Source organism: Pezoporus occidentalis, unplaced genomic scaffold, assembly GCF_034315485.1.
Source record: "Pezoporus occidentalis ecotype Australia unplaced genomic scaffold, CSIRO_AGI_Poc_V1 ctg23, whole genome shotgun sequence".
In the NCBI taxonomy this organism is placed as follows: Eukaryota; Metazoa; Chordata; class Aves; order Psittaciformes; family Psittacidae; genus Pezoporus; species Pezoporus occidentalis.
Window position 1 is genome coordinate 7,886,666 of NW_026914180.1, and position 14,425 is coordinate 7,901,090.

The following is a 14,425-nucleotide window of genomic DNA, read 5'->3' on the forward strand; positions in this document are numbered from 1 at the left end:
CTCTTTTTATCAACTAGCTCCCCCTGGCATGAGAGCACCCAAAGTCACTATCCTCCCTCACAAAACTTGGGGCCAAAAAGCCCATTCCTCAGGCTGGTTGCAAACTTAAGGAACCTAAATGGGTTAAGTGTCAAGCCCTTACATTCATTTCTCTTCCCTTGTTCATTTGGTCACATCTCTGACATTACTGACTGATGTGGGATTGTCTGCACATTCAGAGCTGACAGCCAGGTTACTTTTTGACACCCAGGAGGAATTTAATTGCTTTTTTATACACTGATTGCAGTGTAGAGTGTGCCCTTGGTAGCAATAAGAGCTTCAGGATAAAATAAAAAGCCAAGGTATAAAAATTCCTGCCAGCCAGCATGAAAGCAGAGACAAAGCCTCATCTTTCCTTTTTTTTTTTTTTTCTCTAAGATAAGGCATTTTGCTGTGTTATTCAGGAAACAGAAATCTTCTGTATGTACAGATCTAGGAAAATACTTTCATTTTGCTAGAAAAGGATATAAGAAGGGTAAATGTGAGATGCAGCTAATGGGAGACAGTACATGTATGAAGGCAAGCTCTGGTATTTAACATTGGTTCCAATTTAGAGATATTTGTATGGATAAATTTCCAATGTTTGTGCCATCTCTATCCATTTATTTTATGTACTGTTCAGTGTCTATTTCTGAAATCCTACCCTGCTATTTCGTCTGGCCTTACCCACCTGAAAGGTCAATGCTTAAGCTAATTGCCTTGAATATCTCTAGCTCCGGACAAGGCAGACTCCCTATGGAAGTGTCTGCCTCCCTTATCATTTTCCTGCAGCAAGAAGTTCTTCAGACCTCATGCCTATCATTAGCTGAGGCAGACCTCATCACAACCACATAAAATATCATACACTATCAGCTCTAGTAATCTGTTTCTTGCAGTGACATGTTTTCCAGTCTGTTTTCCAGTGGTGACGTGGGCCACTTTCTCAGTGCCCTACCCTCAAATAGCTGAGTAGCAGGTAGAAATTGTTTTTCTCAGGCCCCTTAAAATATGCAATTTTTCCACGGAAGGAAGTAAGAATGACTAGAGATTGAGCTTAACTGATGGTATGACTGGGAAGCTGTCCTTATAACTGCCCTACATGGTACAACGACCCTGGCCTGGAGTAATTAATTTACTTCCAATGTCAAAGTAATTTGTTGCAGCTGCTGAGCAGTCCAAACTACACAAGCACTATTATAACTTAGGATAGTTGGTGTTACTAATGTTGAATTGTATCATATTTCTTACTGTGCTTCTAAAGCTGAAGATAGGCGAACAAGAGAAAAAACATCTGAAGTTGTATTCAAGTTCTCCCTGTTAAATAACATGTAAACTTTGAAGGTCTTATCACACTCATATACATATGTGTGTGTGTGGGGTGTGTGTACACCCACATATATGTGGTGCTACATAAATAACAGATAGAAATGGACCATATTTGCTTTCTTTTCTATGAAAACAGGCAGTAGAAAGAGGAAAATAAGGTGAAGATTTTAAAATAATTAAGAAAAAAATATCCCCTAACCTTTTCTTCTGTTACCTGACCTTGGTTTCCACAGAAACAGGATCAGACACATCAGTAGCAAGAAGACCTCTCACTTAAAGGTGTCACCTACAGAGAGTAACTGGTACCCAACACAGACACACTCCCCAGCATGAACACTCTGAGAGCTCAAAGTGTCGATGCACGTCTCCTGTCAGTGGTTTGAAGCAAAATATTAAACTTTGAAAGGAAGAACAGGAGGACCAGACCCTCTGCCCTCTGTAAGTCAAGTCTCTTAGACATAGTTCCTGCTAGGCAGGAGAAAAACATAGGTGCCTAACACCATCAGTTACTTTGGGTTACTTTGGTTTCATATCATATCAATGTATCTGTATCTATATCTATATCTGCATCTCTCAAATTTACACCAAAAGGGCAAGGTCTGTTTTTGTAAATAGAAAAGGCTTTAATCACATGCTGCAAAGCTGAGTTGCTGTTGAATAACCTGCCAAAATCCTTGGAAGGGTCCTGCACTGAGGCAGGATATGGCTATGGAAACATCTCACCCAGCTGTAGCAGTGACTAAGTCTGGGGTCCCACCAATAGAATGTTCTACAAGCAGGGAATGAACACTGTCATAGCCTCACTGAAAGCAAGCCAAAAAAGAAGCCATTTTCCATAAAATCCTGGCCACATATAAGTGGCTGACCCTGGGTACATCATTTACTTCAAATTCTTATTGATCCTGTCTTCCTGTGTTCTGACTCACTAGGGCCATCCATCCACTGTACCCCAATGTCCCTGACTCAGACCTGACTCTCATGGCTCCTGTTCATGCTCAGATTTTTCCCATCCCAAAAGTAAATCTTGCTCAAGAGTAACGGCATTACAAACAGAACTCTGTTACTTAATTAAAGTATGGAACCGATTACCTATAATGATGTCATCAAAAGGCTGTTTGCTAAAGTACAGAACTGGAATAATTTACGTAGAAAAGATTAGAGATGGACCACAAATAACCCACAAACCCACAGTCTTTTTTGTTTCATTATAAAACACTAATGGAGTCAGTTGTTGGCATCAGAGTTATTGACAATACAGATACATATCAAGCTTATTATTGAACCTGACATTCCCAGTTTATTTTCCCTTTTGATTTTTTTAACACCCTATGTTTCTTGTTTAACAAATTGTTCTCAATATGACGTATTCACAATAAGCCCATAAGCACAAACTGAAACACAATTTCCTGCTAGCTTCAGTAGAAATACATTAATCCACTGGATATTTCCCAGGACAATATTATCTCTCATGTGCAGGCTATATTTCTCTCATTCAGCTGCAAAGGAGAGAACAAAATCCTTGAAAATCTGTTTGAAAAGTGACATGCAAGAAAGTCATAGGTAAACTGCCTCTTGCTCATGTGAAGACTTTCCTATCTATCTATCTATCCACCCATCCATCCATCTCTTGTCATCCGTCTTCCTTGTAGCACATCATTTACTAAACCCCTCCCTGAACATGACAGTGAAGTTAAACAATGGAAGAAAGGCAAGAAGGTAGTTAGGCTGCTGTACTGATAGCTTTGAAATGCTACCGTCATCTGTTTCTAACTGCTTTGTATCACAAGAACACAATTTGCGCATCAGGAAAGGAAGACTTACTCTCTGTGTCGCGTTTAAAGACAGACATCTTTTAAATACCTACTGCTGTTATTCACCCTTCAAGGCCACACATGCTGCAATATTAAATGCTACCAAGACTCTAGGTGTGGTTGATTACCGGCCTTTTATGACCCACAAGGCTAAACCATTAACCTGTTCTTCACTGTCTTGTCAGCTGGTAATGAGAAATGCTTTCCTCCAAAACAAATAAAAAAGAAAACTATTTTAAAACTTAGAACTTACTTAGAATAAGTTCTAAAGACTAAGGAGATTTCCCCACTTTTTCCACTCTTTCTCTTCCTTTTTCTCCCATCCCCTCCTTTACCCCCACCCTGTAGGAAGCTACCTGGTTTAAAAGTGGGTATGGAGATCCTCCTGCCCTGCTGATAGCTAATTACAGCAGAAAGCGAACTCTGTGATCAATCCACTGCAGAGGCTTGGTTTGACTCCACTTGATTTGTGTGGTAGAAAGAAGATCAGTAGTTACGTGAATTCTTTTTGTCCCCTGCCCTTGATTCAAGCATCCTTAACAAGTCAGCCTTTGACATTTCAGGGTAATAGATGGGTTTAATTAATGCTTAATCAAACCACTCACCCATTCCACTAATAAGCACCTCTGTCTTCCTCACTCCTTGCAATAGGATTGTGGTTTCAGAGGCACTACCATCAGCAACAGGTGAGTGCTTTTGTTTTTCCAACTAGGAAGTATTCGTGTGTCTATCTGAACAGAAAATACTTTAATCTTAAGAGGTAAGAGCCATCCAAAATAAGCTCTTTTTCACTATGGAAATAATTTCTCTAGGATAGGAACTAAAACATTTATTTGGTTGATGGTGTACAGACAGGAAAATCCCAAGCATAAATAGAAGACTTGCTGCTGAATAGAAATAGAAACCAGAAAACTTGAAAGGAGTGCATATTATGGCATTGATCTTGAAACTGCCTCTGAAGGACTGGCTTTTGCATGTATGTGCAACTGTATGAATGCTCACAGGCTCTCCTATGAAGATCTGCAGAGGAAGGTTTGGAAGTGAGAGTGAAAGGTGTTAGAGAGATGAACACAGCAATGTGGTTCTGCATAGGTGGTTTTGCCTTTGACCATAGCTAGAGCTTTGGGCGCTTTGAAGAAAAAGGGCTTTAAAGTTCTGATTTGGAAATGCATCTAAACTGAACTTTCAGGCTTGGCAAGCAGAGAGGATTTGTCCTTGGTTTGGGAAGAACAGCCCTTGGAACTCCAGAGGGAGAGAGCAGAAAAACAGATGGAAGGAAATTAATTCAATAAAAATAAATTAGACCTTTTAAACAGTATTGTTTTTAATATTTATGATGCAAAGAAGATTTGCATTTTTCTGTCAGTAAAGTATATGTCTCCATTTGACCTTCACTCCCTAAGTGAATGCTTTATTTAGCCTGAATGGCAGACATTTTTCTGTGTTTTCATGGACATTTTGAGAAAACCTGGATGCTGCTATTTTTATTTTTAAATTCACATTGTAAAATGATCCTTGATGATAAGAAAATGGTAATATTTGCTCATACTACATGACTGGATCAAAGTAGCCAATGATCTGTATCTGGGTTGCTACAGCGTGATGTATTATACTTCATACGATTTGCTGCAGGCAGAAATCTTAATTAAGGCCTTTCCTAAAGAGTGACCTTCAGGGACTGCATTTTTGAATTGGTGTAAAAATAGATAAATGCCCTAACAGCATTAGGGGAGCTGTAGAAAAGTACATTTCTCCATCTCGTCTACACAAACAATGATTATTTGCTGCTATTACCAAATGAGTTGTGAGGCATTTTCAGCAAACAATCAGCGTTAATGTGTGCAGAAAGAGATTTCAACCTGATGTGCAGAGCTCAGTTACACTGCTTCTCCTTCACTTTCAATACAAGTCGCACGTATAATTTGAGAATATACTCCCCAGGGCTCTACTCATCCATATTCTACCACGCTCATGGATATTCACTGTTTTGGGGTCCCTCTAATTAGCTTGCCACATGTGGTGTCTTCCTCAGCTTTCATCAATAATCCCCTTACCCAGCAAGCAGTAGCATCTGGGTGGATATGGCTGGGCAAGAAGGGATTGTAGAGAGCAGTTAGGAGCAAATTAACCCTACTCACAATAGTTTGTAACAGTAGATACAGCGATGGGGGTTGCTAGTGCATACAAGTACCTCCAGGCTGGTTTGCTATGAATTTGCAGCTGAAATATCCTTAGGATGCCAGACAAGGGATTTTCTTTTTTCTTCCACCAAAATCAAATTGCTGAACCTCATGGTAATTTTGTGCTGTGATCACACAGGCTGAAATAAGACCACCAGCTTCACCACCTGCTGTGGATTCAGGCTTGGATATGATCTCCAGAGACAACAGAAGACGTAGTGCAAGCACTCCTAGACCCTCCACAGGGCTGTGGCATGTCACAACACACACATTCTCAGTGGTGTCAGTTCTGGGCTGGCTTTTCTGATGTCCCCAAAACTGCTGCCTCAGCTGAAAAATTTTGGTGCCTGGTTGAGAACACCATGTATCAGATAAGGAAAGCCGATTTCAGTTGCCGTAAGTTGAATAAGCCACTTAAATTTTGAAGATGAAATATGCTTTCAAAGTAACTTTTGAAAAGCTTCTGACATGAGTTATCCCCACCCTGCTCTACAATGCAGCTTTTTTCACAGGCAAAGATGAAATGAAATAGCTGCTGGAGCTTATAGAGAACTCTTGTCAAAGTCAGAGCTTTTGTCTGCTTTTTTTGACAAGCAGAAAAACCCTGGCTTTTTAAAGCTAAAGCCTATTGTGAGAGACACAAACCAGACTCTTGGCTAGACTCACCCGGACTATTTCTACTGAAATAAGACTGTGCTATCAGTTTACACAAGCCAAGGAACTGGCTGTACCAGGGAGGACAATGTGCTTGCAGGGAGTGCAGAAGCCCAGGAAGCAAGGGCATGGCACACATGGAGGAACCTGAGCTGCCCGACTGGCCAAGCTCCACCCCATCCCCCCATGGGGATTCACTGGGCACTGTTGTCACTGGTGGGACTGGTGGGACCAGCCAGCAGGTGGTCCTCAAAGCACTGCACAGTGTGATGCCGGCATTGATGCAGCACCAGATCTTGTCCAAGCCATTTGCATGAAATGTGCCTAACAGCCCGTGCTCATAGTTCTTACCATCATGCTTTCCAGTAAACAAATGTTCACTTGCAGGTCCCAGAGTCTCCAGCTTGATAGGGCTCACCCCTGGCATGGCAGGGACACTGTGGCAGGTGGGACAATTTCTCTTTTTATTCCCAGTTCTGTTACTCCTCTTCAAACGTGATCTGAGGGAAATGACCTCATCTTGCTGTTACACTTTCCCAACCTACAAAACAGAGCTAATTTTGCTTGTCTGAGGGGAGCAGAGAAAGGCCAAATGCTTGCCAAAGAGCTTAAACTTGTTCAGATGCAAGGTGCAACAGATGCACAGGACGATGACAGCAGACCTTCCCTCTGAAGCATCACACCACAAAGCCTGCTAGCAGTCCCAGTAACAGACGGGAAGCCATCCATGCTGTCCTGTGACATCCCTTCCCTCCTGCTATTGCAAGAGGCATGGGGTCAGTGCTCCAGCATGACTAGAGTGCCGTGATCTCACACCGCCTCCTCCACGCGCTGTGCTGTACCCAAAACGGCTTCTCGGGCTGAGTTCCAGGCTGCTTGGCTGACAGAGCCCAGAGCTAAGGAAAAATAAATAATGAAGCAAAGAGACAGCTCACTCTAAGCCTCACACGTCGTCGAGGAGATAACAGCCCAATTCGTATAAAGATCTGTGCTGAATCATTTGCCACATCAGTATCAGAAGCTCTCAGCTTCATTCAGTGGCGCTCTCATCCAAACTGAATGCAAGATGACAGTGTTAATACATCAGCGCCTGCAAAGGCAGCTGTAACGAAATCTGTCAGTGTTGCCCCTGCACCAAACACTACTTGAAAAAGCAGATGTGTAGCTCAGATTCAGTTTATTACTGTCTGAACCTTCCTCACTTGCAAAACCAAAGTGTGGTTAAGAGGGAAAATCCCTCGCTACTGAAGGTTGCAGTAGCTGTTGTGTGTAGCTGTTGTGTTCCCAGCACAGTGGGAACACTATCTGGAGCCTGCTGTATTATTATTAATTATTATTATTTATTATTATTATCTGACAATAGTAATAATATCAAATTTTGAAGACCCAAAAATATTTCAAGGTGTTTTAAAAGAGACCTCATAAAATCAAAATAGCCAGACTTTCTGCTATTACAGTGTTTGGACAGTATGGTACCCCTTGGAGAGCAGAGCCACGCTACCTGTTAAAGCAGTATGCTGTGGCTCAGAGCTATGCCAGTTTTACCCTGTGCCCCGGGCAAGTCACCTTAGGTAACACTTTCATAATTGTGCAGTGCTTTCAGAGCTTAAACGCCATTTTCAGCACCTAATCCTACTGACTGCTAATAACATACAGGCTTATATGTGCTTAAGTCATTTCTGTAAATGAGATAAAGTTTCCTAAATAATTTTGGAACTTTCAAAATGAATGAACTCATCTGAGCTAATTACTCTGTGTTTCCTTTACAGTTACTGAACAGAAGCAGGACTTAGGTGTAACACAACCCATCTGTCTTCCCTGAGATCCTTTGCATTGTCTCCTTCATGAGGAAGAAACAACACAGGCACTAGAAATGCCAGATTCTCTTCACTGATTCTAGACAGCTCCAGTGGTGAAGTCTCTACTGTAGGCGTCTAATATTAAGCTAACTGCACTCATACAACTTGAGTCCTGCTGTGCAAGAAAGATAACAACACATCCCATCCCCTTAGCATCACTGCTCTCTGCTAAAGCCTGTCCAGCCCTCGTAAGTCTGCACCATGAAAACAGTATGCTACAGTCTTGTTTCATGTTCTCCAGGCTGCAACACTCAAAAGCAGCATAAACAAGTCCTAAGAAGACAGCTGTCAGACACTGAGGAGTACGAGATGTTTTGTCATCCCAGCCTACACTCTTACCACTTTTTTCCATGGGAGAGACACAATTGCAAGCAAAAGAACCTGCCAGACTGTAGAAACATTCTTTTCCCTTCTCCTGACCTTACAAGGCAAAACAAAGTCTCCAGCAGCTCCCCTGTGCTGCTGAACATGAAGAAAACCGTTCTGTTGGCCAGTCTGCCTGTCCTTTGCAATGTGTGAGGAAAGCCTTGCTCTCCATCCTGAGCAGAGCTGATATGCAGAAAGATAAAAAGGCTTTTCTTCTCATGCTTTGTGTATTCTGGTAATTACAGCGAGTCAAATGGATGCAAGTAGAGGGTTCTTTTGGTAATTGCCTATCTCTAAGGTATAAAACGATATATTACATACTATCTACAAATTAGGATTCAAAAGCAAAAACGTGTGCAATTTTGATTTTAATTGCATTTTTACTTCAAACATCTATTTTTCTCCCTGGTGCAAACAGACCTGAGCAATCTTGCAGAGATCAACAAAATCTTCCACAAATGCCAGGCATTTCTCTCGTGGTGGTTCTTGGCTCTCTAAGCATTTAATTTGCTAACTTTGACAGAAAGAGCTGTCTCACTTCTACAGCCTGCTTATTTTTAAATCAACAAATATTTACTATACAGTGCATTTTAAAGGATACAATTATTAGTATACCTCTGTTTGATTACCAGTGACACAGTAATAATACCAGCAGCTGCTGAATTGTAAGTGAAAATAACCCTTTGTTCTCATTTTTCTTATCTGCAGACTATAACAGCACTCATGGGGACAATAACCTATGAAATAGATTAAAAGCCTGTTAAATGCTATTTTCAGCTTGGCAGATCACCAAACCCTAGCTTACCCTTAAGCTCTGCTTCCTTTTAAATATTCCTTTTAGTATAGCCACGTGACAGCAGTAATGTGTAGTTTTACAGTGATTAACTAACTGCACAAACAAGAGGTTTTAGGTTTATAAACTGAGTGGCGCTGCTCTCACAGACTGTGCTGCACCAAAGACAGCAAGGCTTCTGGAAGATGCTGTAATGGTCTAATTTGCCAGTTTTCCGTTTTGCCTAATGACTTTAAACTAAAGAAGGAGATACTGTTGGTTTCCTATTTCTGGCAGGCAGCGTTGAACACCCTCCTTTGTCTCCATCCCCTGTTTACAACACTAGATTAGCAGGGGAGTAATTCATATTTATTCACTGGATAATTCTGAAGAAGTTTCCAACATGATGAGTGCTGAGGGGAGTCATCAGTGGAAATAATGCAGCCCTGGGCCATTCTTGGTGTGCCAATCTGCTTTTCTGAACCTTTGCTGACTTGGGACTACTTCATCCATCTGAACAGGAGAACAAAAGAAAAGGAAGGAAAAAAACAAACAGAAGGACTAAAAGGACCAGTAAACTGCAAAGAGCTTCTAATACTGTAGGGGGACTTTTTGTGAAATAAACAGATGGGGAAGACAGGGAAAACACAGGTCTTACAGAAAGGGAAAGGAAGCTCTAGTACCAGTGGAGGAAGAAGGGCAAAGGCATTGGTAGACTGGTACTGCTTAGCTGGAAACAGTTGTTTTCCCAGGGTAGATTGTTTCTATTCAGACATAGAAAGAACAGCTCAAAAGGATCTGGGTTTTCTGCTTCTTGAGCTATTTTAGCACCTTGGGTTTTGAATAGAAACTCTCCCTTGCAGCTTCTCCTGAAGAAAGCTTGGTTGGAACTGTAACCTTTAACTCCTATTCAGTCTTTTTGAATGAAAACAAGTTTGTAGATAAAATCCCAAGAACTTAAGAATTCATCTGATGGGAAGCATCATAAATAAAAATTATGCGAGCTCTCACCATCTTCTGAATAGCTGGAAATAAAAATAAAAAAATGTGTAGTTATGGACATTTAAGGACATTTCTTTTAAAATTTTAAATTGGAAATTATCATCACACTTCCATCCTGAGAACGAATAGCTTTTTCTCTTTTTGATGTATAAAGTCCAATCAACCTCTCACTGAAGGGAAAATAAGAATCCATGAAATTCTATGCTGTAAGTAATACAGCACTGCTACTTCAGCTTGCTAAAGGCATAAAGATCTCGCGCACACTTACACATTTAAAAAAATAAGAATTTGCCCAAGACTAAGAAATTCCTATTTATCCAGGCCAAAGTCTGCTGCTTTGACAAGATCGACACATGGCAAGAGTGTCAATGCAAAAGCATCCAAGAGCCTTTAAGGCACTCTGTCCTCCTCAGCAACAACCCAGCCCATAGTTCTTCAGTTCCAGGTGGTTCCTGGAGGCTCCTGAGCTGGAAAAGGAGCTTTTTGCTCTTGGAACAAGGCTGTTATGTTCTTTTCAGAACACACATAAAACATTGCTCTCCAAATCTCTTTGTATTTTTCCTTGCTTGCTGCTGAACTGTGATACTCCCCCACAGACTTTGTTCTCCCTTCCCTTTATCCCTACATTGATATTCACTATGATGTGGTTTTTACGATGTGGCTGGACATCATGCTCAAATACACTTCTAGTATAACCAGTATCCTGATATACACACAAAAAAATTCAGTCCTTCATGTCGGTATATCAATTGTATCACTGCTAGAGATGACAGGTATTTTAGCATTTATTGCATTCCCTGCTCCAACTCCAGTGTGCATCAGAGACATCTGAAGGAGACAGTCCTGTACGCTCACAGCTGTCCAGTACCGGACAGAATGCTTACAGCTGTAATTTCAAAGAAGTCTTTGCAGGTCGGATATCAAAACTGCACTGCAGCTTTAAAAGGGATGGTGTTTTAAGGCCCCAACTGGAATATTTTTGCACATGACATTTTAATGCACATCTTCAGGTTTTTGCTCATTTCCCCAAATCCTGGAGTTTCACTTTGAGCTGTGGGTTGAAGTGAACACGAAACATAAAGTGAAACTCAAATGAAAGCTCTAACTTTTACCTACTTTCAGAAGAAAACTTCAAATCCCACTAGACCCGTCTCTGAAGAATGTGTCTGAAGCAAAAGCTTAGTTCTCTTCCCCTGATGTGTGCTATTATCTTTGCGCCTTAATTTCACCCATTTGCTTGTAACCCATAAGGAAGGGAGCATGTTTCTATACACTCAGCTGACCTGGTTAGGGAGACTGTGTTTGCAGTTAAAGCAGCAATATCACATACAACTTTAAAAATTAACCCTATCTAAGTGTATTCCTGTTACTCTGGAAGTAAATTGAAGCTATAGGATTTAATCCTCCTCTGATTCTTCTGTACTTTGTGATACCAGAATGCTGGGTTTGTAACCATAAGGGTGCTGGGAAGTTACTGATGATTGCTGAACACACCAACATTCTTGCGACGGAGGCAGGAAAAACACACAAAGGTTCGTTATAAGCAGTGACCTGGATACTAGTACAGGAACAGAAGATTTATCAGCTATATTCTGAGCATTATTTTTGCTTTTCTCATCCACTGCCACTTTTTATTCAGTCTTACGAAGGTTTCCTGGAAAAGTTGAAGAGCCCAGAGCCTGAACTCTAGCTATTGTATAACCACAAAGCATGAGAGATGGACCTCAAGAGGTCATCTAGTGCATTTCTCTTTGTCATTTTCTACCCCAGAAGAAATTATTTTTTCTTAAATGATTTTTAAAAGGCTGATCCAAAAAGCCAGTGCATGTTGCCAATGTAGGATTTTCTCATAATGCCACATAGATCACAACAGTTTTAGCAGGGCTTGGGTACCTGCATGATGCTGATCACTGGAATGTGAACATTGTAGTCAAACTGTGAACATTTGTAATTTTATCCAAAACAGTGGGTTTTCTGGCCATTCATTCTTAAAAACATAAACCAGCAAGGAAACCCCAGCCCCACATGACTGCAATCAGTTTGCAGCTTCCATTCCTGTGAAAAGAAAAGCCTTCCTTGCCTGAAATGGGCCAGATGGCAGCCCTATAGGTTGCCACTCCAAAGTGCCTCCAAGCAGAGCTCTCTGTACTGCAGCCATTGTTACAGCAGCCGTTGTTACAGCAGCATATGCTTGAGAGATGCAAGCTGGTTGCCCTGAATCTAGCACTCTAACACTGCATGCTGGGCTTCCTCGCATCCATGATTCATTGCTTGCCTTCCAAACCTCTCCATGTTTCCTTTTTTTGCTGTTGTTTTTAAAGTGAACCTTTGCTTACCAGAAATAGAAAAGCACAAACACAGATTTGTGTGTACAGATAGTCTCTTAATCTTTGCATATTCTGTAATATGTAAAATTGAATAGAGAATTTAACAGGCTGTGTTTTCAAATCCAGGTCTCCACAAAGCCAAATGGAGGCACAGTTATTAGGCCCTGATAAGCAGTACTATGCCTAGAGGTGATTTGTTTGTATGATCTACAAGGACATTAGAGTGGGCACTGCAACACCAGGGAGCACCCACATTCACCTGTTCATTACTGTATTAATAAAATCAGATCTCTGCTTAGTTGCATGACCAGGAGAAAAGTTCTAGCTCCCATAGGCAGACTCAGTCCCTTGGGAATCAGCGCTCAGCATTTGGGGAAAACAGCTACTCACAGCTAATGAGTTAGGTTTGTCAAGGGACAGACACTATAGAAGGTAAAGTGACAGCTTTTACACCTGGCATAGTTAAACTGTGGGAATTCTTGCGGTGGGATACTGTGCACAGTAAATGGTTTCCAAAACCAATTAAATGAATTACTGGAAGAAAACTCTAGCAGGAACTACTGAGGTCATACAGATACTCATGATCCTGAGCTGCAGATCACAGGAAGCTGAGAACATACAACAGAAAAGTATTGTAAATCCATTGTCTGTTCTTACACTCTGCCCTAGACATCCAATAGGGCCATTGTCAGAGACTTACTGAAGAATGTGAAGAATATGAGTGATTTATCTGAACAAATCTACAAAACTACTTGGCTACTCGTGGCAGGCTGACACCTGGGCTGATGTTCTCACTGGTAAATCCTGATGAAAAGCAATGCTATCATGCAGTTGGCAAGTAACAGAAGTGAGACTGGAAAGGTTACACTGTCTTAAACTTAGGTGTCTGGTGTTGCAGTGACTAGGGAACTGTCTCATCTCCAGCTTAAAACCCTGCAGTTGAATTGAGCACCCTGGGATGCTCACCAGACTCACTAAGGGTTAATAAAACAGTTGGGAACAATTTGTCTTCTCCCATAGAAGGAAATTAAAATAGGTAAGATGAATCCCACATGAAAAGTGCCTATTTCTCTTCACTGACCACAAAAGGAACTGCTGGTGACTAGCTGTCATCTGACACTAAGGGAACACTAGCTTAGCTGTAGACATTCCCAGTGTGGATGTCTAAAATTAGGCGAAACACCGAGTCTTCATGCTATGAAACAGCATATGGATACCAGCCCAGATTTCTTCTGGCTACCTAAAGTGATTTTCACCCAATGTTATCTTGAGGCAGTTGGGATTGACCATTGGGACCTACCTTCATTAACCGGAACCAGAACAAGCATCTCTGAAACATGTCCCCCAGGATTTACAGTGCTGAGTTTAGTACAATGACAATTGCTCAAGCATCCCATGAGAAAGCCTAAGCTGGGAAGAAATATTACAGTGTCTCAGGCAGCCTGAGCAACAAAAGGCTGAAATACAGTACTCCCCTGCCACCACAAGTCTCCCCAGTGCTAACTTCTGACAGTGTGACAGCAAAGTTAAGGCCCAGTACCTTTAGCTGACAGATGACCTTTAGATGACTAAAGCTCTGGTAGGTTTATTCCTAAGTCCAGAAAGCAAAGCTAGGCTTATAAAGATTTGCAAAGGCCATGGACATACTGTTTCTGTAGATTTTTTGAGCAGGCTTTTTCACTCACAAATGGTAGCAAAAGCTATTCTGGTAATACTGTATGAAAAACAGAGCAATAAATTGGTGTCATTTTAGTGGATTAGGACTGTCACATCAGCTGCCACAGCTTTCATCATCTGTGCTGCTGCCATTCTCTGCTCCCATCACATTGCAATAGTTGCTGACATTACAGTTAAAGGTGGAGTCAAAGGCAAAGCATGTTCTGAAAAGAACTGGAAAAATAAAGGGGAAATGCTGGTATTAGAACTATAAAAAGGAGGGATGATCTTCTGGTAAAAACATCGGTTTTAGCTGGTATCAATGCTAGTGAACATTCAAACATTTTTTCTTAAATACATTTATTTGCATAAAGACAAAGTGGATTGTGTATACTCTGATTTCTAAATATGAGACTACTTTAGCTTTCTTGAAACCTTAAGAAGGATGACCGAT

The 14,425-nt window shown here is 41.2% G+C and overlaps 1 protein-coding gene and 1 long non-coding RNA gene across 2 annotated transcripts in view; one reads left to right on the top strand and one right to left on the bottom strand.

The window, feature by feature from the left end:
• ADARB2 (adenosine deaminase RNA specific B2 (inactive)) overlaps positions 1 to 14,425 on the bottom strand; it is a 307,816-nt gene that overhangs the window by 155,277 nt on the left and 138,114 nt on the right. The window lies entirely within an intron of this gene.
• Positions 3,664 to 8,434, top strand: LOC134165104 (uncharacterized). The gene is made up of 2 exons (XR_009965370.1): positions 3,664 to 3,915; positions 7,759 to 8,434. It is a non-coding gene; the product is annotated as an uncharacterized LOC134165104 (long non-coding RNA).